Below are 27,531 nucleotides of genomic sequence, written 5' to 3'. Positions count from 1 at the left end.
GGAGGAGCAGCAGATCTAATCTGAGCCCCTCCCGGATGGTCGAGCTTCTCGCCCTATCTCTAAGGGAGAGCCCAGCCACTCTGCAGAGAAAACTCATTTTTGCCGCTTGTATTCGTGATCTTGTTCCTTTGGTCACCACCCAAATCTCGTGACCACAGATTAGGGTGAGAAAATAGATCGACGACTTTGTAAATCAACAGCTTTACTTTCCGGCCTCAGGTCTCAGGTCTCTCTTTACCATGACAGATCGATAAAACACCCTCATCACTTCAGACGCAGCACCAGTCCACCTGTCGATCTCGCGTTCCATCTTTCCCTCACTCGTGTACAAGTCACCAGGATACTTAAACTCCTCCACTTGGGGAAGGACCTCCTTCCTGACCCGGAGAAGGCATTCTACCCGTTTCCCACTCAAGACCATGGTCTCAGATTTAGAGGAGCTGATTCATCATAAATGTATTGATTAAATAAGTGACCCACACCTTTAAATTAAGCGAAACATTATAATATAAGTCTAATCACATTTAGGAGTGATGGGAAAGATGTAGCTCCCTAAAATGGGAACAAAAAGTCCTGTTCATTAGCTCCTGATCAAAAGAGAAACTGCAACTTTAAATCAAAGACGAGCTAAATGAAAAAAAAAAACCACTTCACATGCTATCACTCAATCACTGACACCAAATATAGAAATATAGGTTAAGATCAGCCCCCAGTGCACTGAGCGTGTCAATAGGATTTTCTTCTGTTCTGAACTCTGAGAGGTCTCACGTGGAACTTTGCATTCTTAAATAACTCCAGCAAAACGCTTTAATCTTAATGAGTCTGAACAGCAAATCTCTCATCTGCAGCAAAAAGGATTAGGAATGCAGAAGAAGAAAAAAAAAGACCAACGTTCCACTTTGATGAATTGTGTTTAGAAAATCCCTGGGCATGAAGTTCCCCCGGTGAACAAAGCTTTAGGCGAGAACGGATGCTTTTAAACAACAAAACTTATCTGAGAGAAACAGAACAAGCATTTAAGTGAAAACACAAATGCCGAGCTGATTTGAACTCCTCTGCAAATGATAAAAGTGACTCCGACTCCTTTTCTCCATCTCCTTTGCTACTTTTTGGAATCAAACCTGGAGTAGCTTTGCACAAATTACGGGCATTGTGTTTTCAGCGCCTCATCAGTGCTTATTTATTCTGCCTGACGCATTCTGTCTTTGTTAAGAGTAAATAAATGACTTCATAATTTCTTCGCCTCCTGGTAAAGGCTGGAAGCGGATGGTGCTGTGATGAAAAAGGAAGCTGATGAACACAGGCAGTTTAAGAGCCAAGAGAAGACCACAAAAACGCTGCTGCTTGCGCTGTAGTCTGCAGCGGCTTTCCCCATCGCCTGAAGAAGATGAGCTTCTCTAGTTTGGTGTGAACATTTTTTTTTCCAAACACACCATTATGCAGAGGTGTTTATTTGTATTTGATTAATGCATTATTGATAATATGTTAATGTAATCCAAATCAAAGCAGTTCAGTGTTTACTTGATTAATTATTACGCTGTGGTGTAATTTCCCCAAACAGGCTCTGTGCGTGTTGGGGTTGGAGCAGTGAGCCTCTGGCTACTTCAGAATCCTCAAACTACAAAGAGCTCCTCTGCTCTGGGACCTGGACTCGGTTCCCCCTTTTCCAACCCCGCACCCACCTCTCCAAATGCCCTCAGGCCTTCAGAGATCTACCCCGGCTAATTTTTTTTCGGCCGGATTTCTTTTACCAAATCAGCGCACCCCTTTGTTTCCTGTAATGAACGTGTGTATCTGCTGTAGATGCAGGTCAAACACGAGATTCCAAATTCACGAGAAAACTTGTTCTTGATGAGGTTTTAAATCCTGTGTATTATTTTTTTTTCAGGCAGAGCACAATTCTTTCTCATGCGAAGAATTTGGCGTGTTTAGGGATGAATTTTTACCACATCGATCTCCCTAGCGCGTGTCCACTCCGCCACGTCAAGCCTTAACACCTGGTCACCCGGATGCTCCGTTGAATGACAGATAACATCTGGGAAGACTTCTGCTATCACAGGACACAACACTGTCCCTACACCCCCTACATCCCCCATCAACACCCCTCTCCCATGTTCTGCTCATAAGCACATCCTTGCCATTGATTTCCCATTAACCCCTTCTAGGCTGTGAGTATCTGCCCACCCAGACACGTGGACATCAGTGGATTGATTAACAGCATAATGACATCACTATGGCTGCCTGTTCTCATCATTCTGACTGGGTCTGCAGGCTGATCCTGTCCCCATCTCCTGGACTCACGTGTGTTTCATCTCTGTCATTCAGCTTTTCGGACCTTTTTCCTCTCCCTACTCTTTTGTTCTTACTCTGTTTGCCCTCATCGTCATGACTTCTGCAGCTTCATCCTATCATTTTGCTGTCAGTTTTAACCTGAAAACTTTGTTTTATACTAAAAAAACCCTACATGTTCTAATTTGCTTTCATAATGCTGAAACACCCATTTTGATATTTTGTGTAAACATTCCACTTTAAAGAGACAATATGTAGGTTTTACCATTGATCTCTGGAAATATTCATCCAAATCTTAAAACATTTATTAAATGATGTAACAATAAAAATCAGGTCTAAAATACATGGGAGTGGGTCTAAGTCATATTAGATTCTGTGTTTCCTTCTACAGGAGCCTGTGAGGACAAAATGCATTTACTGATTTGTAACAAGCGGTTACAAAATTTTTACCATTCAAAACGTTGTTTTCCACATTTACCTCTTCACTTGTTGCCAGTGAAGAAAAGGAGTCCGATGTGCTTGACATTTGGCTGGAGGTTGCACTCCCAGGGATTTTTGACCCTAATGGCCATCCGTTGGTAAGGTCTTAACCGAACACAAAAATACCGCTTGCTTGCAATGATTTAGGTATATACTGCCCCGTCGCCCGGAAAAACACAAACCATCACTTTAAAAGCTGTCAGTTCTGTGCTCGTTATAAATGTATTAAATCAGTAGTCAGTTAAATGTTTGGGTAAATCAAAGCTTTGTTCAAAGAGTAAAAATAATCCACTAAAAAACTCTGGTTTTCTCTCAGCTGATCAGGGCCGGGTCCTAGGAGTGGCCTGGGGGTAGCACGTGCCACCCTTGACATCTGATTGTCCACCCCAGGTGCCACCCCACTGAGTTCAATTTAAATTGTCTTTACATTGTCCACAAAAGTTATGGGATTATAAACCCTTAAACAGTAGATGCCAGCGTGTACCTTTAACACTGTTTCCAGCCCCTGTCCAACAGAACATTTCTGTATTCTTTTTTATTGGTTAACATTGACATAAACTGTAATTAGAATCATTTTCCCAGTTTCACTCCACTCCAGTTGGTGGCAGCAGTGCACCAAGAAGTGGCCACCGCAAAGCTGGAAGAAAAAAAAAAGAAGAGAGAAAATTGAACAGACATCAAATATATAGATGACCTGTGGAGTGGTGCTGCCTATTGGAGCTGCCGTAGTGGCTTGGGTGGGTTTCCATTCGCCCCCAGTGCTTTCCTTTCTACTGAGAAAGGTGCCTGCCCAACTAAAAAAATACATTTCATTGTGCTTTAACAAAACAAGCATATAATAATTAAAAATATAATGAAACAAAACAAAAATTTAAATGTCAAATCCCAAAAGGTAAGCTAGAAAAGTCAATAATAATATCACATGATCTGTTTTCAATAGTGCGCTGGTTGTTGCAACTGTAAGCTGCACAAACAAATTTTTGCATAGTTGCTCACTCTGGGTTGCCTCCAGTTGGGTTTGGAGAGTGAAGAACCCACCCAATATGGGTGTTACCCTCTCCAGCGCCCATGGGGCATCTAATGTATTCATGTGCGTGGAAAATTGATCATAACACAATGTGGAGCTCACAAATTTACTAGAATGAATCAAAGAATGATTTCATGAAGTGCACCCTATGCATAAACCACTGCCCCACCTGGGCCCCCCCACTTTAAAAGCCCTGGACATGCCACTGCAGCTGATAAGAACACTGAACTTAAATCTTGTTTGTTTTTCTTTTTAAAATTTGTTGCTGAACGCTGTTTAAATATAAACATACACGAGGGACACCATGTCTGTCTCCGTTAGTCTTTTTTTTTCTTTTTCTATTCTCTGTCAGCTGCTTTGGTGGCAGAATATTGTGAATGTGTGTTTGTTCCGTTTTGTTGTTGTGTGCCACAATGGAGGCAAGTTAGAAAAAGCCCTTCATTTAAGCATGGCGTGCCTCCATCAGTCCCAGCCTCTGATGTACAAAGAGCCCAGAGGAAGGAGCTTCACAGCTGTTTGTAAACTATGAGAACAGGAAAGGTCAACAAAGTAATGCAGTGCGGGTTTTTTTGTTACGCATTTTCATCTTTCTCTGTTCCGCAGTGAGGCAGCGGGGCTGCGCCCTGCCTCGGTGGTACTGGTACATTTAAATGACTGTTCTTGCCTGGAGAATAATGGCGAAAGCATAACCCCATTGTATTATTTGATAAACTCTGGAAAATGCATGGTATAAGCTGAGGAAGAGGCACGGTTTAAGGGCACAATTGCCTTGCAAATCTACCATGGCAAAGTTTTTTTCTATCTGGAGGAGAAACGGAGGAAAGGAGGAAAAGAAAGGTGGAAGGAAGGATAGCAGTTGAAGGAGAAATAAAAGGGGGAAGGAGATGGAGGATCTGTGGGTGAAGCTGGGGGGGGGGGGGGGGGTCTGTGTTTCAGGGACATGTGTTATCTCTGGGTGCACGGGTCTTTGTTTGCAGGGCAGAGAGGTGTAGATTTCCTCTCCATGTCAGCTCCTTTATTTGGGGCTCAGCATATTGGGGACAATAGCAAACTAATCCACTGCTGAAGCAGGATTAATATTCAAACTGAAAAATATTAATTCACTTCCCCAAAAATGGAGGAAATGCAAAATCTGTCAAAACTGCTCAAACAAATAAAGAACAAACAACAAAACTAAAAAAGCTGCAGATGTTTGACCCGAAATCTCATTCTGAGCCTTTCCTACGAGTGCACCATTTCTCCCCGAGTCCTGCAGACTTGTCTCAGCGTTCTGTTTGATTTCTGTATTAATCTTCATAATGATTTTCCATTGACGAGTGAGAGCTGGAGGAAGCTGAAGAGCCGCATGTTGTTTTTGGCTATTCTTCTCCCTAAGCTTTGGATTTAAGATCTGGATTTGAATATTTATGACGGAGAATAATGGAGGTTATAAAAAAAAGTCCCTGCAGAGGCAGGCTGTAAGTTATGGGGTAAGCAAATGCCTCCCACATCAAAAGAGCCCGGAGATGTTGACCACTATAGCGTGATGCCGGGTAGAGCCTATAGCTCTACATCCAAACTCAGAGGAGTCTGATTCCGCTGGAGATTAACTATGCAACAGTGACGTTCACTATCAGACTGCACACGAGTGTGCCAAATTTACTAGAATGAAGTTTTGGAAGGGGGTTGAAGCTAAAAATAAATAAAAAAAATAAAAAAACGTACCCTGGGGATGGGATCATTTGACTTGTTTCAAACATTTTTGGGTTTGTTTTGAGATGGAAACATGTAACAGTGTTTGTAACTGACATGTGAGTTTTCCACTTGATCCAAGAAAATGTTTTAAACATGCTGGTTTGCATTTGAAACAAGTGACTCTTTGCCTTCCAGCTCCAGTTTTTTGTTGTTGTTGTTGTGGTTGTCTTTTGTTGGTCTCTTACACACCCAACATCAGAATTATGACAACAATGTTCTAGAGAAAAGTACAAATGAAACATGCACCTAAATCATCAGTAAGATAAAATATGCTCCATTAACTGACTTTAAAACCTAAATCACTGCAAGCACGTGGTATTGTTGTGTTTGTGTAAGACCTTACCAACGGATGAGCATTAGGGAGCGCAATTTTCGAACGAGTACTTTGTCAGATTGTTGAACGTCCAGCAAAACGAGAAGCACATCAGACTCCCTTTCATCGCTGACAACGATGTGAAGAGGTAAATGTGTAAAACAACGATAATGAAGGACAAAAGTTTTGTAACCGCTTATTACAAATCAGTAAATGTGTTTTGTCATCATGGGCTTCCATAGACGGAAACGTGGAATCTAATATGGAGTCGCCCAGAGACGTAACCCCACTCCTGTGTATTTTAGACCTGATTTTTATGGTTTTATGTTACAAAACTGCCAATATCTTTCAACAACTGGACATTATTGAATTCATTTTCAACATTTTAATGGATATTTCCAGAGATAAACGGTAAAAACTTCAAACTGTCTCTTTAATAATAGTGTTAGTTTATGTCTGTTGTGAACATAAAATAATTTTTTTTATAAACGAATGAACTGAATTCTGTTTTCTCTGACAAAGCAACCATGCATGTCCACACGCCCCTCTCTCCACACACACACACACACACACACACACACACACACGCGCGCGCGCGCACACACACACACACACACACACACACACACACACACACACACACACACACACTTAAAGTAATCCCACACTCGGGGACAGAGGCCTGTTGTATACCAGCCTACAAAAACCTTTGTGTTGTTCAAAGGGGCTCCACAGAGACTCCAACCATTGATAAGCTCCGACGAAATAATAAAAAAAAATTGTAAACTTCATTTTTTATACATTGCGGCATAATGTGAAAGGTCATCTCATCTTAATCCTCAAATCAGCAGCATCCAGGCACCCCATTTCATGAAGTTAAAGGAATAATCTAAGAACGCGCTCTAAAGACAGCCTTTATTATCTCCTCGGTGAGGTCCAATCAGAAGATGTCATTAAAGTGTGCCGTGAATGCACTGTAAGAAATGATTATTCCTCTTTTCTAATCGACCCCAATCGTATCACAGAATCAGCCGGACTGTGTGCTCATGGTGAGAAACTTTATTATGTCCAGTGATTAATCATCAAGCACCACCTTATCCTTCTCAGACACGCAGAAGTCTTTCCACGGGAAAATAATGAAGACGTGAAAACTTCACTTTCATCAGTGCACTTGGTTTTTGAGACTCTTGAATTTTTATTCCATTTTTATAAAAGAAAATACTGTTGATATACCCCCCCCCAACAACTTTTGTGTACAGCCTAATAACAGTTGAAAAACTAATCAAGTGTCATAACATCATTTTGGTGGACATCTCCAAACTCGACTCGTTATCTGGATTTAACTCCCTCTGGAGTTTTTTTTTTTTTTTTGTTTGCTGCCAAACAGAATTTTTTGTTGGGCAACCAAAAATCGAAGTAATGATGTGTTCCATTAAAAAAAAAACTAAAACAAAACTGCAGACAGCTTACATCCACAGTCACGCGGTGAATTAACGCAGGTCAAAAGAGGTGACTGCCTCCCGACCAAGTTTGAGCAATTTGTTGTTCCAGAATTCTTTATTCTCAAGTAAAAGTGTCAAATGTAGACGGATGGTGAAATATTTATTCCATGAGTGCGGATCATATTAGATTGTTGTTTGTTTGTTTCGTTTTGTATTCCTTGCCTAATTTGCCAGTAGTACAGTTTTTTAGGGAGAAGTCGAGCGAACACATCAACTTTAACAAAGTAGACTCCGTTCCTGTGGTCTTAATTAGAAAGAAATTGTAAACAGTCGTGCGCGCCTTTCTTTTACGGATTATCTATACTTCATGACTGAATGTTTGAAGTTATGGGGGTTTCTGAATCAGCACCGCTCGAGCGCTGCTCTTATAGGACATTGTTGTCTTCAATTATTTTCACTCATATTCGCGCCTGTAAGAGGCAGACGATCATTTATTATTTAAAGATGCAATCGTTGCTGTTTATCTGGGATTTTTAAAACCGGGTTATGTTTTCACATGCCGTTTTTTTTTTTTTTTGCTTTTTTTGATTAAATGGAACAAAGTGTAATAAAATGCAGTTTCAAACAGACGCCTGTCTCTCCAGTGCAAGAGCTCATCTGCCATTAATACGATTTAATATGTATGATGGCAAGCGGCTGCAGAGAGACGGGAGCTAACGAGCAACGGAAATGCTTTAATATGTACATAAAGGGTCTCAGACACCAGCTGGTGCAAACACACACAAATACACACGTAGTTACTGACTAACAATCTGATGTGTTTGTAACCCTGTTTAGTATTTAAAAAAAGATGGCTGACAGAAAGTAAAGCTGCTAACCTTTCGAGTTGGATTGTTTTGTGTGTTTTTTCTCCTTAGGAGGGTAATTTGAACAATGACAATCTCATTTATTCTCAAGTTTACTTAAAAATCATAAGCACATGTCCTCAACAACAGAAAATATTGGAAAATGTGGGAGCAAGATTAAATAAATAAAATAAAAATTATTTCTGTGATGTACAGAAACCGGTCCTAAAGACACAAAAGGTTCCCCACGTTGAGGTTGTGACCCTTCCATGGGTCATGAAACACCAGGTGAGGGGTCCTAAGAAAATCCTCTGACATCACTTTAAGAGTGACTGCTATAAATAGTCTTCACTGTTACAGATGGTGATAGGTGGTGGCCGTGAAAAGACAAAAGTTTGTCGAGGCCCTTTGTTAAATGGCTTGTTATACAGGTATTTTAGTCAGAAATGATTTCCAAACCCCAAAGAAAATGTTTTTCTTTTATTTAATTGTGATCACGGGCCTTCTCAGAGGGCACCACCTACAGGCAGAAAAAATGAATCGCACCTTAAGCCCCTCCCCTTACTTCCATGGTTACAGCAACACCTCTCTGGCTGAGCTGCAGAGCTAACGCAACACGTTTTACAACTGTTATTCTCATGTTTTGCTGTTTATTCTTACTTGATGTCAACTCTGCGTTAGTCTCGGCACTTCCACACATCCGTTCGTAAGCGGATGTCTAACACTGTCGATGATGAGCCACGCTCATTTCAAATTGCAGGGTGTGCCACGAGATGAGAAAGGGCGTAGCAAACAGAATAATTGATGTGTTGCCTAAATTATATTACAGTACAGGCTAAGACTTTTATATATTTCTAAAAATAAATACGTAATTCTCAGGGGAAACCTCTGGACTGCTGCTTTAGATCACCCTCATCACACATCTTGCATCTTCTTCTTTTATATTTACCATTCTTGTTGCAGATCCAGCTGCGTCATCCCTCCTTTTACTTCTGATACTTAGCTTTACACTGACGCCTTTGCACCTGCGACCCTGTTGGGAGATCAGTCAAGCCTCAGCCTAAGCAGACAAGCTGAGATCAATACCTGATTGGAACCATTCACCTGGGTCAGGCGATCTTGTTGTTACAGCACTCATGGCAAGTGTGGTAAAGTCCTCGCAGATTTCGGGTGACTGACCCCTGACGACCTGGGCCGATAAGGTCAGTGTGGCCAGGGTGACCTCAAGCCAAGAGGCCACTGTCCAGTTAGTCTCGCTGTCCTATAATGAAGTGGTCCGTATTGGCCTTCTGTCACTCAGCAATTACTGGGAGAGATATAGAGTCATAGATAGGTGCTGAATGCACGCCGAGGCAGTGGCCACAGAATTACATTCATGAGGCAAAGTACCAGTAAAGTGACATGTAAACTACTCTAATATTGGCTCGTAATGACTGGAAGCAAAACGGATCGAAAGGAGTCTGACAATTCCAGTGGGATTGCTTTGCACCAATGTGTGCCGGCTCAGAAAAGTCAAACATGTCTGATCATTGTTTTAAGGACATTTTGAACAGTTTTCAACCGCCATGTTCACGATTCTCCATCTTTGTGTTTCTGGCATTTACATTTTCAGAATACCCTGGAACTGAATGAGTTTTCCTACGAAGCGGTGTACTCTATACCTGTCAGCGGGCGCTAATCACAGTTAAACACCTGATGAATGTTTAGTCTACTGGGAGTGTTTGAATGAATGTGTTCCTGGTGTATTGACGAGGCAGGCGGGACACAGACAGTGACCAGATTAAAAGACAAGCATGTCCATCCGTGTCTGGCCTTCTGCCCCCTCTGACACAGGTCATCCCCAAAGCTGCCATCACAGACATGCTACATTCTTGGATCTGCTAACTATTTAGTTGTCAGTGATTTGGTTAAGTGGAATTGACTTATCTGTGGTGTGCTGTGGGGCTGCCACTGGCAATTCAGAATCCCCCTTCCTCAGCTACCGCTTTAGCCTGGTGTCACATCCAGCACATTGCTATTGGCAGCTGAGCAAGTCCTAATCAATAGCCTGGGTCAGGGATCGCCCGCGGCTCTGCTGTGGGTGGGCTATTGATCCGACACACACACTCTCACAGGTCGCCTCAATGAACCGAGGAGTCGTGGCCTCGGATGAAGTGTAAGAGAGGGATGACGAATTAACATTGCGGCTTTCTGTCGGCTGGAACTGCTGACTAAACCCTGTCATAAAAATAATTTAGTTATCGATTAGCAAGTGATACACCGTATTCTCTTCATTTCAGACGGTTTAAACGGAACATCATTCAAATTGATGCCTCAAGTGGAACAGAGTGGATTCTAAAAGCTGAGTGGACACTGAGCTGATTTCAAAGTGTCCTGTTTTTGTCTTTTTTTCTCCTCCCTGGGTTCTTCGTTGTCACTTCATCAAACCTGCGACCGCTGAGACTTCGTTTATTTTTGTCGCAGTTTTAAATGTTACTCCCAGAGCTCCTTATCAGCACCACTCTAAGAACTCATGGGAACAATTAAACGTGAGCTTTAACTCCAGTCTAACCGCAAAAGGTACAAAAGAAATATTAAATAATAAAAAATCACACAATGTTTCCAAATGGATGCGGTGTCGAAAGAGCTTTTCAGCTCTCACAAGCCGTCCGCCGTCTCCGCCTGTATTCCCAAACTAAATCTCTGTCACTGCGGATTTATTGGAACATATGACAAGCATATTTACCCAGCCTCCCGAACCAGTCCTCGTGGAATTCAAAGTCTTTTTTGAAAACGTTTTTCTTTTTTTTTTTTTTTATTGCTGGAATTGGCAGTTGAATAAATAAATATTGTCTATGAGACGTTGTTGTCAAACACTGGAGAGCCTCTGCAGAACAGGCAATTATATACACTATTACAGGAATATGTCTTGTTCCAGTTACAGGGAAATTAAGTTTCTCTGTGAATCTTTTTCATTTTTCTTTTTTTTTTCTCTCTCTCTCTCTCGTTTGAAAAATCTTCGGCGGGTATGAGACGAGAAATTACTCACAGCAGTTCATTTGCCATTAAATGTAATCTTGGAATCATGCGAGGCTGTCTAGCAGTAGTAGCATATAAATAATTATAGATTAATTTGGTTGGCTCTGAAAACAGATGATTAATTCTGAAGTCTTGATGGAAATCATACTGTTCTGGTTTGTCTCCTCTCAAAGACATTTATTCTGTGCTTGCGTATCCGGGACGCGGCACAGAAACCGTGGGCTCATGAAAGACAGAACTTTTCTCTTTGCTGTAATGATCTCCAACTGTGTTCAAAACATGTTTCTAAACGCGTCTCCGCTATTTTCTGTTTTGTCTTCCTCTTCCAGGTGATGGCGTCATCGTGATTTGCTGTTCGTGTGACCCGGGAGTCCCTAAATCCCAGAACATATAGCTTTGGAAATCCTGGAAATACCTGGAATTCTAGGATTATCTCGCCAAAATGTCTTCAGGTGCCCAGGCACTGGATCAATAGCTTTACACCCTTTTATTGTTTTTGTGAACGCAAAGAGAAAAGGTCTGAATATTAGTAATAGTCACTGGCCATCCGCCATCGCATCAACAAACCTGCTGAGACCTAGAGGGCACAACCTTTCTGCATGCTGACATCAAACGGACACTTGAAAAGGAATCGCAGTCAGAGAGACATCCTCGTGTTGGGAACTCACCCCAAAATCCCCCATCAGGTAAGGCTGATGCCTCCTTTACTCCTGCCATCTAAAACCTGAGCTCTTTTAACATTTCCAGGGCTTTGAAGCTAACGGGTCTCTCACACGGTCCGTTAGCTTCCAGGTTTTGGTGTGAAGCTGATAAAATGCCCTTTCAGAAGTTCTGGGTTTGTTGGAGAATTTGGGGTCGTTGGTTAGGAGGACGTGGATAATCATCAGGCAGTTCTAGCTCGGTTCGGTGAATAGTTAGACAAAGCCCGGTTCACACGGCAGGAAAATCATTCTGATTTTTGACCAGCCCCACCCCTTCCAACAATCACAAAGGTACTTTAGCGGATCTAAGATAATATTATCAGATTATCCTGCTGTGTGTGGTGTGTAGCAGGTGTCCCGGTCCGGGGTTTTAAACATGTGGAATTATCTTGGGCCATTTCTCAGGATGCACACTCGTCTGAACTTGTGTACTCACGTACTTTGGTCCAAGTACTGTTCTAATCTCAAGTACGCTCAAAGTTCTCAAATGTGCCCGTTGTACTGAGGGTTCATCACCGCACTTGGGCTAGCACGGTATCACAAACGGTAACTCTCAAGCAGAAAATGGCTGAGGAGAAAATTCATAACCGTGTATTTATATAAAAAATATTAAATATAAACAAATATAAAATTGTTTGTCATTGTAGATAATTGTGTGTAACCTGTAACATTTGCTGCTAAATGCTAGTTAGCTAACCCGCTATCAGAATAAACCCAGTGGAACAGACTTTCTGATGACTTGTGTGAACCTACTTGTTAGGAATCGGCCACGGTTTGATTTTCGGAGAACACGCTGCCTGTTGAATGTGATGTTTAACCAATCAGAAAGCGAGGTGACTGAAGCGTGCAGCATGATCTGCCTCCACCATGTTTGTTTACTTCAAAGTGATGTTTTATGCTGAGGGATTTCCTGTCTGACTGGGGAATGTTTGTGAGCGAAACTGGTTCCTATGTAGTTGGTAGGATTTGCCGAGTGGCTGCACACCACACATTGCAGGACCAACACTGGTATAGCTGTGATTTTTTATATCACCATCTCTAATGGTCTGAAAATTATCCGACCCTTTAAAAGTCCTCCCATGTAAACTGGGCTCCACAAGCGGGAACATAGCTTATTTGTCTCTTTTTGGACACAGGAAACATAATTCAGTGACTGCTGTCTTTGACTGAAAATGGGAGAATCCTGCTGTAATCACGGCAGCCACAAACATGCTGCAGTTGTGTAAACAGACTGACAGTAGATGGGAGCAGCTGCAGTCTGTCCATTGAACAGGTGCTTTCATAAAAGGCAATCGTTTTAAATACAAACAAGCTTGTTTTCTTAGTGAAGGATGCGCTCTCTTTATTAGTTCAACAAACACAATCTGTGAGATCGGTTAAGGGGTTTGGGAATCTGAATTCTCTTTTAGCCAAAAGTCCAGATGTGTGTTGTGTTGCAGCTGGAATGTCAGCTGGATCCTGGTTCTGATCACTTCAGACCAAAAAGTCCCTAAATAAAGTAAAAGTCAACATGTTTGGTTGCTGCTTTATTGAAGTGAGAGATGATGAACAGTTAGCGGTTGAAGGTGGTATCACAAGCATAATGGAGCAAATAGGAGCACAGTTTTATTTTAGTTTATAAAAAAAAAACAGAAACACATTTTCATTCAGGTTTTGTTGCAAAATATTTATGTTCTACTTGTGGTGATTTAAAGCTGTTATAGCAAATCTACACAACAAGCTAGGTAACAAACACGCTAACGGAACACTCACCCCTCCCCTCGGATATCATTGCTGAGACGCTTTTGCCAGAACCAGAAACCCACAATGCCAGAGGAAATAAGAGAGCGCTAAACACCAGTCATTGTTTTCTAGGTCCAGGGGCTCGGCAAGACCAACAACTGGATGATCTTATGGTTGCTTTTGGTCATGGATAGTGTATTTGATGGATATTTTTAGACCAATGCAAGAGTTAAAGTTAAACTAGTCCTATTAGTCATCACGCACACTGATGTGTGGTGAAGTTTGTTCTCTGAGTCTGACCCACCCCCTGGGGGAGCAGTGAGCTGCAGACACGGTTGTGCTCGGGAACCATTTGGTGGTCTAACCCTCCAGCTGAATCCCATGATGCGGAGTGCCAAGCAGCAAGCCATGAGTCCCAGTTTTAGAGTCTTTGGGATGATCCAATCGTGGATATGAAACCACGATCTCCCAGTCTCAGGGTGGACACTTGTACTGCTACGCCACTGAGCTGGAGAGCCACTTTATTAATTCATTTATATTTTATATAATTATATATATAGCTATACTGTGTTAGAAGGTCGTTATGAGGCATGAACAGATGTTTTCCAAATTTAACAGCTTCAAGCATAAACTTTCACTGTCAAACTATGTAAAATAATAAAATGGGATCCAGGCAATCATTCTTAAAATATCTTATCTCAGAGTCTTGATGAGTTGCTGTTTGGATTTAGAAATGAGCAAAAAAAAGAGATCAAGTAGACAAACAGCTCGTTTCTTTTCTCATCTTAAACATTGTTTTAGATTCTGAAACAATATTAATCAAAGTGGAAATGATGAAGGGCGTGAGCTGAGCTGCGAAGTGATTTCCGTCAGTTCTGAATTAGGACCCAGAGGGTCCGCTGATGCAGCAGCAGTAGGGAGTTAGGAGGGGTTTCAGTCTGCAGACAGGAGCTATGCTCCCTGGTCTGCATGCTGAAGGAGCTGTGCTCCCCTCTCAGGGCTCCGGGGCTTCGACACTTGACCTTATTTTTCATCTGTTCTTCTGCAGTCAAGGCTGCTCCTTTTGTGTCAGCCCTCCTCGTTTTTAAAAAAAGAAGACATGCATGATTTCATGGAAGAGAGATATTTGTAATTGGACGGCAGGGCCGACGAAACACATCTGCAATTCTGAAGAGAACACGTTGAATCCACTTGTTTGGCCTCTTTCCCTATGTATTCACACACACACACACACACACACACACACACACACACACACACACACACACACACACACACACACACACACACACACACACACACACACACACACACTCACACACACACACACACACACAAAGGGTTTCAACATCACACAGAAGTTTTTTTTTATCTCTTCTGTCAAAATTGTTGATTTTAGTGGAAAAGCAAGCAGACCGGCTAAAAATGAAAAGTACACAAATCGTTGGTCAATAATTAGTTTGGATAATGCAACAAACTTATAATTCAATTGAAAGTTGATTTTTCAGACTCTGCTAAGCTTAATTGTTTTAATAAGTTGCTCATTAGGGCCGAGCCTGAGGAGCCCAGACGTCTTCAGGAAGGCTGGCCCCTGCAGAAGAACCCTCCATGAATTAGTTGCATTTTTATTTATGAAACAATTTAACGATGTGTGAGGAGCTGAGCCGAGCCTTTCGCGGTTGACTCGTGGGGGGAACTAAAGTGGTTTAATGCACACATTTGATCCTGTCAGCTGTCAGAGTAGAATATCAAACCTCTGCTGGTCGCTTGACCTCAGGGAAGGTGTGACCTTCTGGAAATAACGATAAAAATCAGCTTTTCGTGTTAGCGTGTGGTTTTCTGTGAAAGCAGCAAAACGACAGACTTGGTGGAAAACGCAACTGTTTTAGTTTAAATTTTAAACCGTTTGTTCCCATCGTCACCATCGGTGTGCTTATCAGAAACAACTCTTCATGCCTTTGGTTTGTGTCTTTAGAACCAAAAATCTCACATATAAATGCATATTTTATTTGCTTAATTCCATTCTGAACCAGGAATTCTGAGCCGCTTTAGCATGCATTGTCCAATTTTGAGTATTTTTCCAGTAGTTGCCTTGAGCAGCTCCGCTCATTAAGGTGTGTTTCTACTTAAAGCATATTTTAATGAGACGTCTGTGACTTCAGTTTCTGTTGATGCACTAAGGTATGGAGCCAGCAGGGTAGCTATAGCTCCTTATGGACTGGACAGACCTCTGGCTGTCTGATCTCCGCTCCGCCACTGCTGTTGTACCTGTCATGCAAAAGTAAACACCATTACTGTTAACTTCTTTAACAAGCTAACACCTAAAAAAAGCAACGGCTCTTCTAGCCTCCTGGTTTTATTGGCTCTGGCAACACTTTGAGGCTTTGTGGGGGGGCTCGAGGCTAAAGCCGGTGTAGTTCTATGACCTTTGACCTTGTAATTCACAGGGACTATCGGGGACAGAGTTTAGAAGATTTTGGAGCTCACGGGGGTTTACCATCCCTCTTCGTCACAATTTAATAGTTTCATCATTTATTGCTTCAAATAAGGGATTTTGTCATGTGTGTCTGCGTTTCTCTCACTCATCTGAATGAATACATCTCTGCATGAATGTAATGGTCTGTGTCACTGCAAAGCTCCTTAATGTGGCAGCAAAAATCTAAATCTGACCTCATCATTCACAGCTTTTTTTGTTATAGTTCGTTTGAACTTGTTTTTTTAATCATTTATTATAGATATTATATCTTGTTTGTCCCGAACAAGACAGCTGATGTGATCCAGAGGCAGCGAGATTTGTGTTTGACCCCAGCGGTGGATCTCAGATCTGCCTGTGTTGCTTCCTCCTGTCATCTTTCATCTTGTCGTGTTCTTAGGAGCTCCTCCTGACATCAGGAAAGTTTGTGACGTTTAAGTGCATATGCAGCAGGCTCAAAGTGGCATTAAAACGGGCTTGGCTCTGTAGGGATCCGCGATCCCCCTCCCCTACCCTCATGTTTGGATAGGTCCACCAGCAGCGAGCGTGTAGCTGTTACCTGAAGTAGTCATATGGCTCTGATTTGGGATCCCTCTGTTTCAGTGAGCCTCTAAAGCGCGTAAAACCCCACGAGTCCCGCCTGTCTCTCACCCGGAGTCTGTGACAGCAGCTTTCCGGATTCACCATCTCACCAACCTGAAGTGTGTTATTCGCAGGCCTGATCTCTGCTTGCTTCTTTCTTCAGCTCTCTCTCACACACACACACACACACACACACACACACACACACACACACACACACACACACACACACACACACACACACACACACACACACACACACACACACACACACACACACACACACACACACACACACACACACAGGCACACCCTGCATTTGCTTCAAAATGATTCAAGCATCTGTTATTCAGCAGAAAATCTGGGGGAAATTTCTGCTGAAATCTAATAATCTTGTTAAATTCCATCTTAAATAAAAGCCTCACTTTCATCTTTTTAATAATCACTAATTATTTAGTGTTTTTGCTCCGTTTATGTGGCTGTTTGTTGTGACTGTGCAGCCTGCACCTGCAAGGTACGAGATCTGACCAGTTAGCAGCAGGCGAGCTGACAAAGAAATTCATAATCAAACAAATGTTTTTATTACCAGTTAAATAAAATGTTCATTATTAATTGAAAACATAGATCAAAAGTTTTAATTTTATTTTATTTTTTACCAAAATGTTCTGATTTGAACCTGATGACGTGATGAGACAGTTCTGATCATCTGCACTCATAGGCACAAAATAATAATAATAATAATAATAATAATAATAATAACGTAAAAAGTATATTTTTATTATAATAAATGGAAATGATGTGACTGTCTTACATATCTCACATTACATTCATTTTTTGCACACGCGCGCGCACACATGTATAGGAGAACTGAGATGGAGGCACTGCCTTCTCTCTCTCTCTCTCTCTCTCTCTATCTATCTATCTATCTATCTATCTATCTATCTCTCTCTCTCTTTCTGATTTCTGATTCAAATAATTCGTTGTGGTCAAAAATAAAACTGCCTCATTCAAACATCGGGCATCTTCGGCACATTTTCCGGATATTAATGGTAATAATTAGAACGTTACGCAACTCTTCTTCTTTACCTAAAATCTTAGATGTAAAAACTGTTTTTGAATAATGCATAGGTTCATTAATAAGGTAGACGTGGCAGGTCGGGTGAATGGAGGAGAGAGGAAGTGACGTGTCTTCTTGTTTCTCATGGAAATGAGGCAGACTGACCAGACAGCCGCTCCTTCTCCAAAACGCCAAAATCCAAACGTCACGCGATAAAAGCTAGGTGCTGCGCGTTTTTTTCGTTCTTTATTATCTAAAACTAAAGTTTCATTCCAAAATAAGGTGTCAGATACGTTTTTTTGCATAGCAAAGCTACCATCTCTGTTGAAAGTAACTCTGAAGTGCCTTTTTTCCCTCCCCCTGACTCTATCCTATAAACCCTCTGGATCTATTACGGTAGCGCGACTCGGGTTGCGAATGACCACAGTCACCAGTTCTTGTCATGTGTCTATGTATACTGTGTATGTCTGATCTCAGAATTGTGTGTTCTGAAACTCTAATTTCCCTCTGGGATTCATAAAGTATTTTTGAATTTGAAATGAATTACAATTTTGTAACAAATATTAAGATCAGGAAAAGACGAGAAACAAACAATGAGGTGGTGCATCTTTATTTAGATAAATAAACGAATATTTTTGTACAACGTGTTCAAATAAATGTAAATCATAAAATCCAGACAAATAAAACGCATTTCACTGCAAAAATAATAAGATTTCTTACAGACAAAAGGGGGTTTTCATCTTCAAACGTAGACAAAAATATTCAGCATAAAAAACAGAAAAGACACGAGTTGGAAAACAGTGAGAGTGGGTTTTACAGTAAGGATGCTCTGAATTTGTAACAGAAAAATCCTGCAGAATGATGTAACATGTGGTCGAATCCTGCAAAAATATGACAAAGATGCTGCAAAAATAACGGAAATTCCCTGCTCTGCATTTGGGCAAACTAAATATTTACTACATTGAGATACATTTTCATTCAAAAACATTTTCCGTGAAGCGAACGTGACACGAGGACTTAAAAAAGATGAAAAAACACAGAGGACTGGAATATTTTGGAGAAAGGGTTAAGGGAAAAAAGGGTGAAGTAAAATATTTAAAATAAGACATTTTTTATTATGTAGACACAAAAAGCATTAAAACATGTTTTTTAAATTTTTAATAGAAAATATCAAGATAATATTCTTATAATTTATGCAACATGTATGCAGAACGTCCTGCTATATAATGTCAAGTTCAAGTCTGATCTGTGACGCACGTTTGCTTTTCCTCACATCAAACGTCTTTTTCTGTCATTTTTAAAAGTTGAGAGGATTTGAATTAAAACATTTAAACGTTTAGACACGTGATTAAATTTCTAGCGTATAAAACTGCCCACTCCTGACTTGATTTCGATATTTTTTTGAAAGTCTGATCTGGAGAGGAAGAGGAGAGCGGCGCATCCGCAGGCGCTTGGTGCGCAGCTTGATCCCGGCGGTCAGGCTGAACATAAGAGGGCGCTCCCATTGCACCTGGCTGTGCTGCCCTATCCACCCTAGACACAGGCAGAGCCGGACACCCGACTCCTGGTGTGGGATGAACACACACACACACACACACACACACACACACACACACACACACACACACACACACACACACACACACACAATGGATCAAAACGAGCTCGGACTTGGACATATTTTTAATAAATCATTTATTATAAATGTTATTAAATTAAATTTTTTATCTTGCGTCCTAATTATTAAAGTGAAATAAGATGTTAGTGTTGTGACTTTTCTGCACAGCTGCTCTTTTTTATTTTTAATCACCCCTTTGCGCATTTCCTCTTATTTTACCTTTGCGCACTTTCTGCGCATACTGGTGGATCACAGAGGATAACTTGTCATTTACTTTGAAAAGATTCATATAACCATTATGCCTTGTTTTGTTTCTGCTGGTGATGATGACTACTGCCGCGTGCGCCCTCATGCACATCCAGGGTGCACCCCGTCTTCCTTTCCTTCCTTTTTCTCCACTTCCTTTGTCACCTCCGAGCTGTCATAGCCAACAGGTTGTGTTGAATTTGCAATGCCACTCATCGATGTGTGCCTATTGAGGCTGGCACGTGGACAGTTATCCTCCCCACTGAGAGGCGCGAATGAATGCATGGGAACACAAAAGCCCCAGACCCTGTGACCCACCCCCTTTTTTTCCACTGGTGCAGAGGCCCTAAAAGCATCAAGGCCTCCGTCTGGCAGGTCCTCCTTTGATTTAGCCTCCACTAGATGCTCACTGTGACCGCTGATGGAGCAGTGTCAATCAGAGCCTTTGCATTAATTTGTAAACTGAAGTTTGCATTGTTGCTGGTTTCTGCGGGGCGACCGGCTGGCTGAAAGCTGCCTTTCCATGCAAGCCTCAAATTACACCCGGACTCTTTTATTATCTCGCAGCCCCCCTTTTAAACTCCTCTGGCACGCTATTTTCAACCTATTCATTTTTACAATCTCTCCTTTCCCGAGAGAGCAGGCACGTCGCAAATCCTCGAGATTCCTGCAGTCTGTCTGTCTCGCAGACTGAGGAGGAAAGAGAAGGAGAGACTGTGAGCAGGTGGATTCATTTATTAATTTATTTTGTTTTATTTTACTGAAAGGGGTGTTGGGGGGGGGGGGGGTAAAGCAAGGTGGTGCGTTACTTAAAACCATGCTGTCAGTGTCTGTCGCTGCCGAGGAGCCGCTGCGTTCCTGGTTCACCATATAGTTTACCAGCAGGGAGAGGGAGAGGACAGTGAAGGAGAGGAGGGATGGAGGAGCGGAGGAGCCGGGTTCATATAGGCTACAGTGTAAGAAGTTTGATTCTCAGAGGCTCTTCAAAGGAATATGTGCTATTGGATCTGTAGACGCGCCGCGTCTCCTCGGGGGCTCAATAACCTCTCTAACCTTTAAGTCAAAGGCCCTCGGAGAACATAAAATATGGTCTATTTATTTCATCAGCCGTCCTCTCCACCGCAACATCAGCCAGGTCTTCCAAGCTATCTTACAATAATAATAACACACACACACACACACACACACACACACACACACACACACACACACACACACACACACACACACACACACACACACACACACACACACACACACACACACACACACACACACACCAGCGGATTTCTAGTGAATAAATGATTGTGTGTAGGTTCGGTGGGATGATCAGCTCTGGAGGTTCGGCTCCGTTCTTCATCTCTGAATGTCTGCGTCGGAATTCGGCACGGTGACGCAGACGACACCAAACCCGCGCTGTTTCAATTCAATCAGCCTGACGCGATCAGAGGAAGCCTCTGCTGCTGCTGCAGGACTCTACATGGAGCTGTTTGCACAGAAGGTGTGCTCACTGAGTCCGTCCCTTCTGAGCATCAACAGGACGATTGGGTGAACAAGGAGCACCGAGAGGCTCTAATGTTGGTTTTTGCAGTAATTTTGTTTTTGCATTCAGAAGAGGCGTCACAGAGAGGGGACTGGGATTTTAGGAGACAAATTATTAGAATAAATAAACAGAAAACGTCCATGAATCTGTGTTCACATTTTCTAGAAATCAGCTGATCAATAGATCCATAATCTACCAAACACGCGCCATTCTGGGACTGTGTCGCGATTTTTAGCGACACATTGTTATTCATAACGGTAGCAATAATATAATATGACACGTTCCAACAACTTTTTATATCAAACGTCACGATGCATGCTCGTCATCCCTCAGTTGTGGATTTTATTTGTTTATAAAACTTAATGTTTTCTAAAAGTACACATTTGATAAAACTGGAAAATAAAATAATAATCCAGTCGCAGATTGCGGTGAAACATCAGCTGCGTTTCTAAAAATAATCAGATTTGATTCATCTGAACTACAGCCTTCTTCTATTATTATTTAAAATAAATTTTAAATAAAAACGTTCTTAATCTTAGCACATTCCTTCACACGTGTGTGAAACTACTACTTTTAAAAATGTTGCATCAATAAATGCATCAGAGCTGAAGGAAACTAAAACACGCGTCAGCTTCCTCATTTCCCTTCATAATTTTATTTTATAAAGCTTAAAATCACGTCATTTGACTATTTTAACCAGAGTGAATAAATCCAGATGTGTGTGTGTGTGCTGTGTGTGTGTGTGTGTGTGTGTGAGAGAGAGAGAGACGAACTAAAAACATTTTCTGTTTATAAAACATAAATCATATCATTAGAATTACAGTTCACGCCGCCTGACCATGGAATAATCCAGATTATCTTTTCCTAAATGCATCAAACATGTTGAATTATGAAGTTCGTCGAAGTGTTAAAGTTCAGATTTTTATTTTGGTGTCGTCTCCGAGCATGCGGTGTTCCACTTAATGCCTAAAATATATATTTACCGGTGCAAACACACACTTAGCTGTGATAATATGCAGGTGCCTCTGCAGTTAGGATAATCTCCGGTTTTTGCAGATTACAACAGCGAGCATAATCGCGATGGTTTACTGTCCGCGTCTACGTGCTGAACGGCTTTATTAACCGTGTTTGGATTTTCAGGACACATTTGCTGTTTTTGTTTATTAGATCACATATCTCAGTGATGCTCTTCCAGCCTCCGAAGCTGGTTCAGAGATTTGTGGGAAAAGTTGTTAAAAGGTGCATTTTCTAAAGTCAGCCTTGGACAAAATGTGCTAGAAAGTGTTTTTATTTTTTAAGATAAAAGGAATAGAATAAAGCGTAATGGCGCGCGCGCTTTAGTATGCATGTATATAATTTAATGTAGAAAATAAAAGAAAAACAAAAAAGCGCTTTTTAAATAAAAAAAAGAGCTGCGGAAAAAGCTGCGCCTGCAGCGCGCTGCGGCTGCTCCAGCGTTAACTTTCACTGTCTTCCGTCTAATCAAACTCTTACTTTCCGCTGTTCGTAATTCCATATTTTCAATTCCTGATCACTACTTTCCTCTTTTTTCTACTTGTATCTATCCATCCATCCCTCTTCCTCCCTCCCTCCCTCTTCCTCCCTCCCTCCCTCTCTCTCCCGAGCTCTCCTTTGCTGAATCTTATTGATCCAGAAGGCGGCTAATTAGCCCTTCCCTTCGTGCCTGTGTAATGAAGCACATGCGCACTGAATTAATCACAGCCATTTTTTGCAGGAAACTAATTAGCAGGAATAAAGATCCAAAGAGTTTTTTCTTTTCAATCATCAGATCTCACTTTCACCTCTTCCTCGCTCCCTCTAACACAAGACTCATCGCCTGCTTTGCATCCAAATTATTTTTATATTGCCTTTAACAACTAATAGTAGCCTACCTACTTCGGGTTTTTTACGCTCCGCAACAACAATGATCTTTCTTTTGCCACCCTAAACGCAAACTGACCAAAAGGAGACTGCCTTGATGGGATCTTTAGCTAAATCGTCTCGATACTGGATTAAAAAGCGAGGATCACAAAGCGGCAGCGAGAAATAGTAAGTTTGAACTTTGCGTTTATCTCTTTTCCTCTCTTGTTTGCACCGATCCTGCTCTTTCTCTGAATCTGTCCGTCCGCGGATTACGCGGAGCGGAGCTGCTCCCCCGATGCGAGCTGCTGCCTCGACACCACAAGTTCATTTCATGCAAGATAGTTTTTCTGTTTTTATCCCTTTTTTTTGTATCGTTACCTGTGTTTACACGAGCGTCCGTCCTCTCGTCCTCACAGATAAGAAACAGAGACAGGCGATCCACTCCGAGCGTGCTGATCGTTGGAGGAAAAAAAGCAGCAGCACGGTTTTCAGACAGATATGTGCTTTTCGGTGGGACCGGGGGGGGATCTGTGACCGGGGCTGTGGTTGTTGAGAAACGTGTTTTTAGGCACAAATGTTGGGAGGAAACGCTGCGGTGAGCGGACGGAGAGCAGCGGCGGCTCCACATGAGCGCAGCCCGGAAAGGGTGCTCCAAGTCCAGCCTGTAGGTCCGTGAGAGTCCGGGGAGGCGAGGGGAGCGCCTCTCGCTTTCTGGTTTTTTGGGCTTTTTTCACAGATTTGACACTCGCCACATCCAAAAAGGGGCTTCGTCACCGCCGTGTGTTAACCACGGTAATAAAAACCAAAAATCCTCTTCTGGATGGGGGCAGTTTTGTTCTCCGATCGTCTCTCTCTGTGTGTGAAATGTGCGATCCCTCCGCCCTGCCTCCGTTCCTTCTGCTACTCTTTACCCCCACTTTGTTTGTCCATCTTTTCTTTTTGATTTTTCATACCCGTTTGCCTCTTTTCACTCTTGTTTTTGGAACTCGGTTCTCGCTCTTTCACTGATGAAGTCACATGCAAATCGATAGGCAAGTGTGGGAGTGTGTGAGAGCGTGCACGAGGGGCTTCTTGTCGTGCACGTGTGTGTGTGATGTGAATGTGGTGTGGAGGAAAATCGGAGCCCCGGGTCTCGTTCCTGACAGGAGCGGATCAGCCGAACTCTGCACACCGACAACCTGAGCGCGTGAGCTGCGTTACGCGCATCAGCCATGTGGTCTGAGGAGGACTCACAGGGTGGCTCTGCTGCCTCCAACCACAGAGTCCCACTTCCAAGACTGCATCGTATCCTCTTTCCTTTTCCCAGAGAGTCTTTGACCGGGAATACAACCTAACATTTAACGATTATTGCGAAGTTTCGGCCGGAAACTTGGATCCAAAGTAGATCTTCGTCTGTGTTCTCTTTCCTAGTTGTTGCTCACATTTGGATGAAGGAAAAAGGCCAGAATTGATCAAAAATATCAACCTGGAGCTAATTTTAATATAGTAATTAACACCTAACCAAAACGACATTTCTTAACTGTTTATTGTTAGATTACCAGCTGGATTTGATCGTGTTACAGCTGGATTCATCTGACCAGAGACGAATATAGGGTTATAAACTATATTATAGGGTTTAAGTGAGAATAAATAACAAAAAAAGGCAAAATTGTGATACAAAGTGAATTTTCGGATAAACGCCTTTAAATAATATAATAAAAAAACGTGAATATACGAGAAAGGAGAGGAAAAAAGGTTTTGGGAGCGAGCTGAGGCAATGATAGAATATGTGTAGCGTTAGAGGGAAAGCAGAGGAGGAGGGTGTGTGTGTGTGTGTCGGTGTGTGGAGGGGGGTAGGTCAGACAGCGAGAACCAGAGGGGAACAGGGGTCATGGAGTGAGTGCAGAGATAAAAAAGAGAGAGAGGAAACCCCCTCACAAACAGCCGAGGGATAATGGGGGAGAGAGAGTCTGGTGGGGGAGAGAAAGGGAAGAAAAGAAGGGGGCTGATGGTTGTTGGTATGATTTTTCTGTTCTGTGGACACACACACACACACACACACACACACACACACACACACACACACACACACACACACACACACACACACACACACACACACACACACATACACACACACACACACACGATTTACGGATGTCAGCATCTGCAGGATTAGGACATTGGCTTTATTTAAAGATGAGAGAAAACGAAAACAGCAGCTTTGATGAAATTAAACATTAGAGTTGAGACTCATCTAACAGGGGGGGAGGATGGGGGATGGAGGCGGGTGGGGGTGGCAGAGAGGTCAGATGGCCATGGGCCGTAAAAGGAAGAGGTCAGGTAAACACATCCCTACTTTTCATACCGGAGAGATAAAACAGTGGGACTGGGATTAAAAAAAAGCAGAAACTAGTATTTTTTTTACTGAATTTTTCTCAAAAAATTATTATTCCTCATATGTTTTACTTGGTTTTTATTTATTTATTTTGGCATCCCATCAAGTTTGTTTACTGCATCAGTAATTTTGGTTTGTTCAGATTCTCTTTAGAAACTTCCAGGTGTCCTTTTGGACAGGAAGGCCAAACACACACACACACACACACACACACACACACACACACACACACACACACACACACACACACACACACACACACACACATCTTCCTCCCTCCACTATCTGACAGTAACACTCCTCCTCCTCCTCCTCCTCCTCCTCCTCCTCCTCCTCCTCCCTCTCTACCTCCTCTGTTACAAAGCAATGACAGCAGAAATGTTTACTGTCACCTCACCATGTCTGCTTTTCCTGTCTTGCCTCATTGTCATATTTATGTTTAATTATAACAGCTCCAGGAAAAACGAGCTATGTGACTTTATTTCTGCGTATTGCTTAAAGCAAGGAGTAGGCAGGTGTTTAGTGGTCCTAGCTTTAGTTTTTAAAGCTCATCTCTGACTCATTTTCACTGCAACCTGAAAACAAAATCACAGGAAGTCTAAATATCTACCCAAGTCAAAAAATAAATAAGTAAACAGACCTGCTTTTACAAATGTACATCTTGATTTACATATTTTATATTTATATTTACATTTAAATATCCTCATTCCACATAAACTTTGGAGGAAAATAGAATTATTTGTTTTCATTTTTATCTTTTTTAAACACACTAATATTTCTGGTTTTAGGTTTGTGTGAAATTTGGAAAAACATTTTTAGTTTTAATCCCCCCAAAAAGCTTTTTCTGCAGCTTTAGTGTTGCTCACTTGGTGAAAAATCTGTTGCACGATTATTTTTGTTCATAGCAAAAAAAGCTGAAAAACTGTTGTTTATGTGACTGCAGTTTATGCAGCAGCCATCGATTCTGCACAGCAACAGAACAGGAGGCTGTTCGCCGGTTGGTCTATAATAAGATTTGATGACAGGTATATTCATGAAATTCAGCTGCCGTTTGACTGTATGAGTGGGATCAGCGCGTCCAGTCGGGTAAACTAGATGAAGGCGGTTGCAGTCATCACAGATTGGCTTGTTTTATGCTTTGGATGGAGTGGGGGGGTGGGGGGTAACGGAGAACAGGGAGACAGCGCCTCTGGCTGTCATAACCCCTTCTTCTCCTCTCGCCGTGCATCTCATTCTTTCCACTTCATTCTCTGCATCTTTGCACGTTTTCCTCCTTGACTCCCACCCCTCCGAGCTCGGGCACTGGCACGGTGGGGGGAACTCGCTGCCATGCCTCTCGGTCGGAGGGACCCCTCTTTGGGTGAACACTTGGCTAAAACCGTGCATGTAGTAGAAGAAGAAACCAAAACCAACACGATCATGCTCCCACAAACCAAATAGTTACAGTAATTTGTACAAATGTGTATATTTATGACTTCGGTGTCTTGCTGTTTTATTTATTTCCACTCGTTTCGGCGCATTTCATTTCTGCAGTGCAGCGTCTGAAACACTGCGAGCTATATTAATGGGTCTGCCTTTGTGTGGATGCGTCTTCTCTGAAATCCAAAAGCAATATCAGGCGTCTGTCTCCGCCATTAGCTGTATGGATGTTGGGATGAGTGCAGCTGACAGACACAGATGATGACTTTTCCTCTGATGTATGCTTTTCAATAAGACGCTCCGAGGCCGATTCTTCCAGTCATGCTGCAGCCGAGTCCAGTTGACGTGTCATGGAATCACAGGCTGGAGATGGTGGTGGTGAGGGGCGGTCCTGGCTCAACACCAGGGAGTCAGAAAGTGGGCAGGGAGAGGGAGATATGTAATGATCAGGTGTGTGTGTGTGTGTGTGTGTGTGTGTGTGTGTGTGCAGGCATGCTTAAAGGATGAATGAATTTTAAACCTGATCTGTAATCCCAGTAGTCCGAAGTGACCCTTTTCTTATCCTCGGAAAGTGTTTCATTTGCTCTACAATTCCCCTCCGTGCATTTCGAGTTTGCTTTATTTAATTTTTCGTCCTCCTCTCTCATCCTTTTATCGTTTTGTAGTGAAGTTGGCGGGGTTGTTTGTGGTTTTCTCTCTCACAACATGTTATCGTGTTAACAATCTTGGTTAAATCATTACGGTAGACAAGATTTATGACTGAGAAGATGTGCATGTGTCAC

General features: G+C 42.2%; 1 protein-coding gene and 1 long non-coding RNA gene across 5 annotated transcripts in view; one reads left to right on the top strand and one right to left on the bottom strand.

Moving 5' to 3' along the window:
- Positions 1–27,531, top strand: part of zfhx3b (zinc finger homeobox 3b) — a 250,778-nt gene that overhangs the window by 76,300 nt on the left and 146,947 nt on the right. For 2 of the 4 annotated variants that reach the window (XM_070554993.1, XM_070554992.1), the window contains exon 4: positions 11,478–11,834. The gene's annotated coding sequence lies outside the window, so the exon portion shown is untranslated. Of the gene's footprint in view, positions 1–11,477; positions 11,835–21,566; positions 23,140–27,531 lie in introns of those variants that run through there. The other 2 variants (XM_070554995.1, XM_070554991.1) reach the window with 1 other exon arrangement.
- LOC107381360 (uncharacterized) lies at positions 18,278–24,671 on the bottom strand. Its single transcript, XR_001572458.3, has 2 exons — positions 23,332–24,671; positions 18,278–19,247 (listed from the first exon to the last, which is right to left on the bottom strand). It is a non-coding gene; the product is annotated as an uncharacterized lncRNA (long non-coding RNA).

The sequence above is a fragment of the Nothobranchius furzeri genome, chromosome 9 (assembly GCF_043380555.1).
Source record: "Nothobranchius furzeri strain GRZ-AD chromosome 9, NfurGRZ-RIMD1, whole genome shotgun sequence".
Lineage (NCBI taxonomy): Eukaryota > Metazoa > Chordata > Actinopteri > Cyprinodontiformes > Nothobranchiidae > Nothobranchius > Nothobranchius furzeri.
Note: the sequence above shows the minus strand (reverse complement) of the source record. Positions and strands in the feature narration are given on the sequence as shown.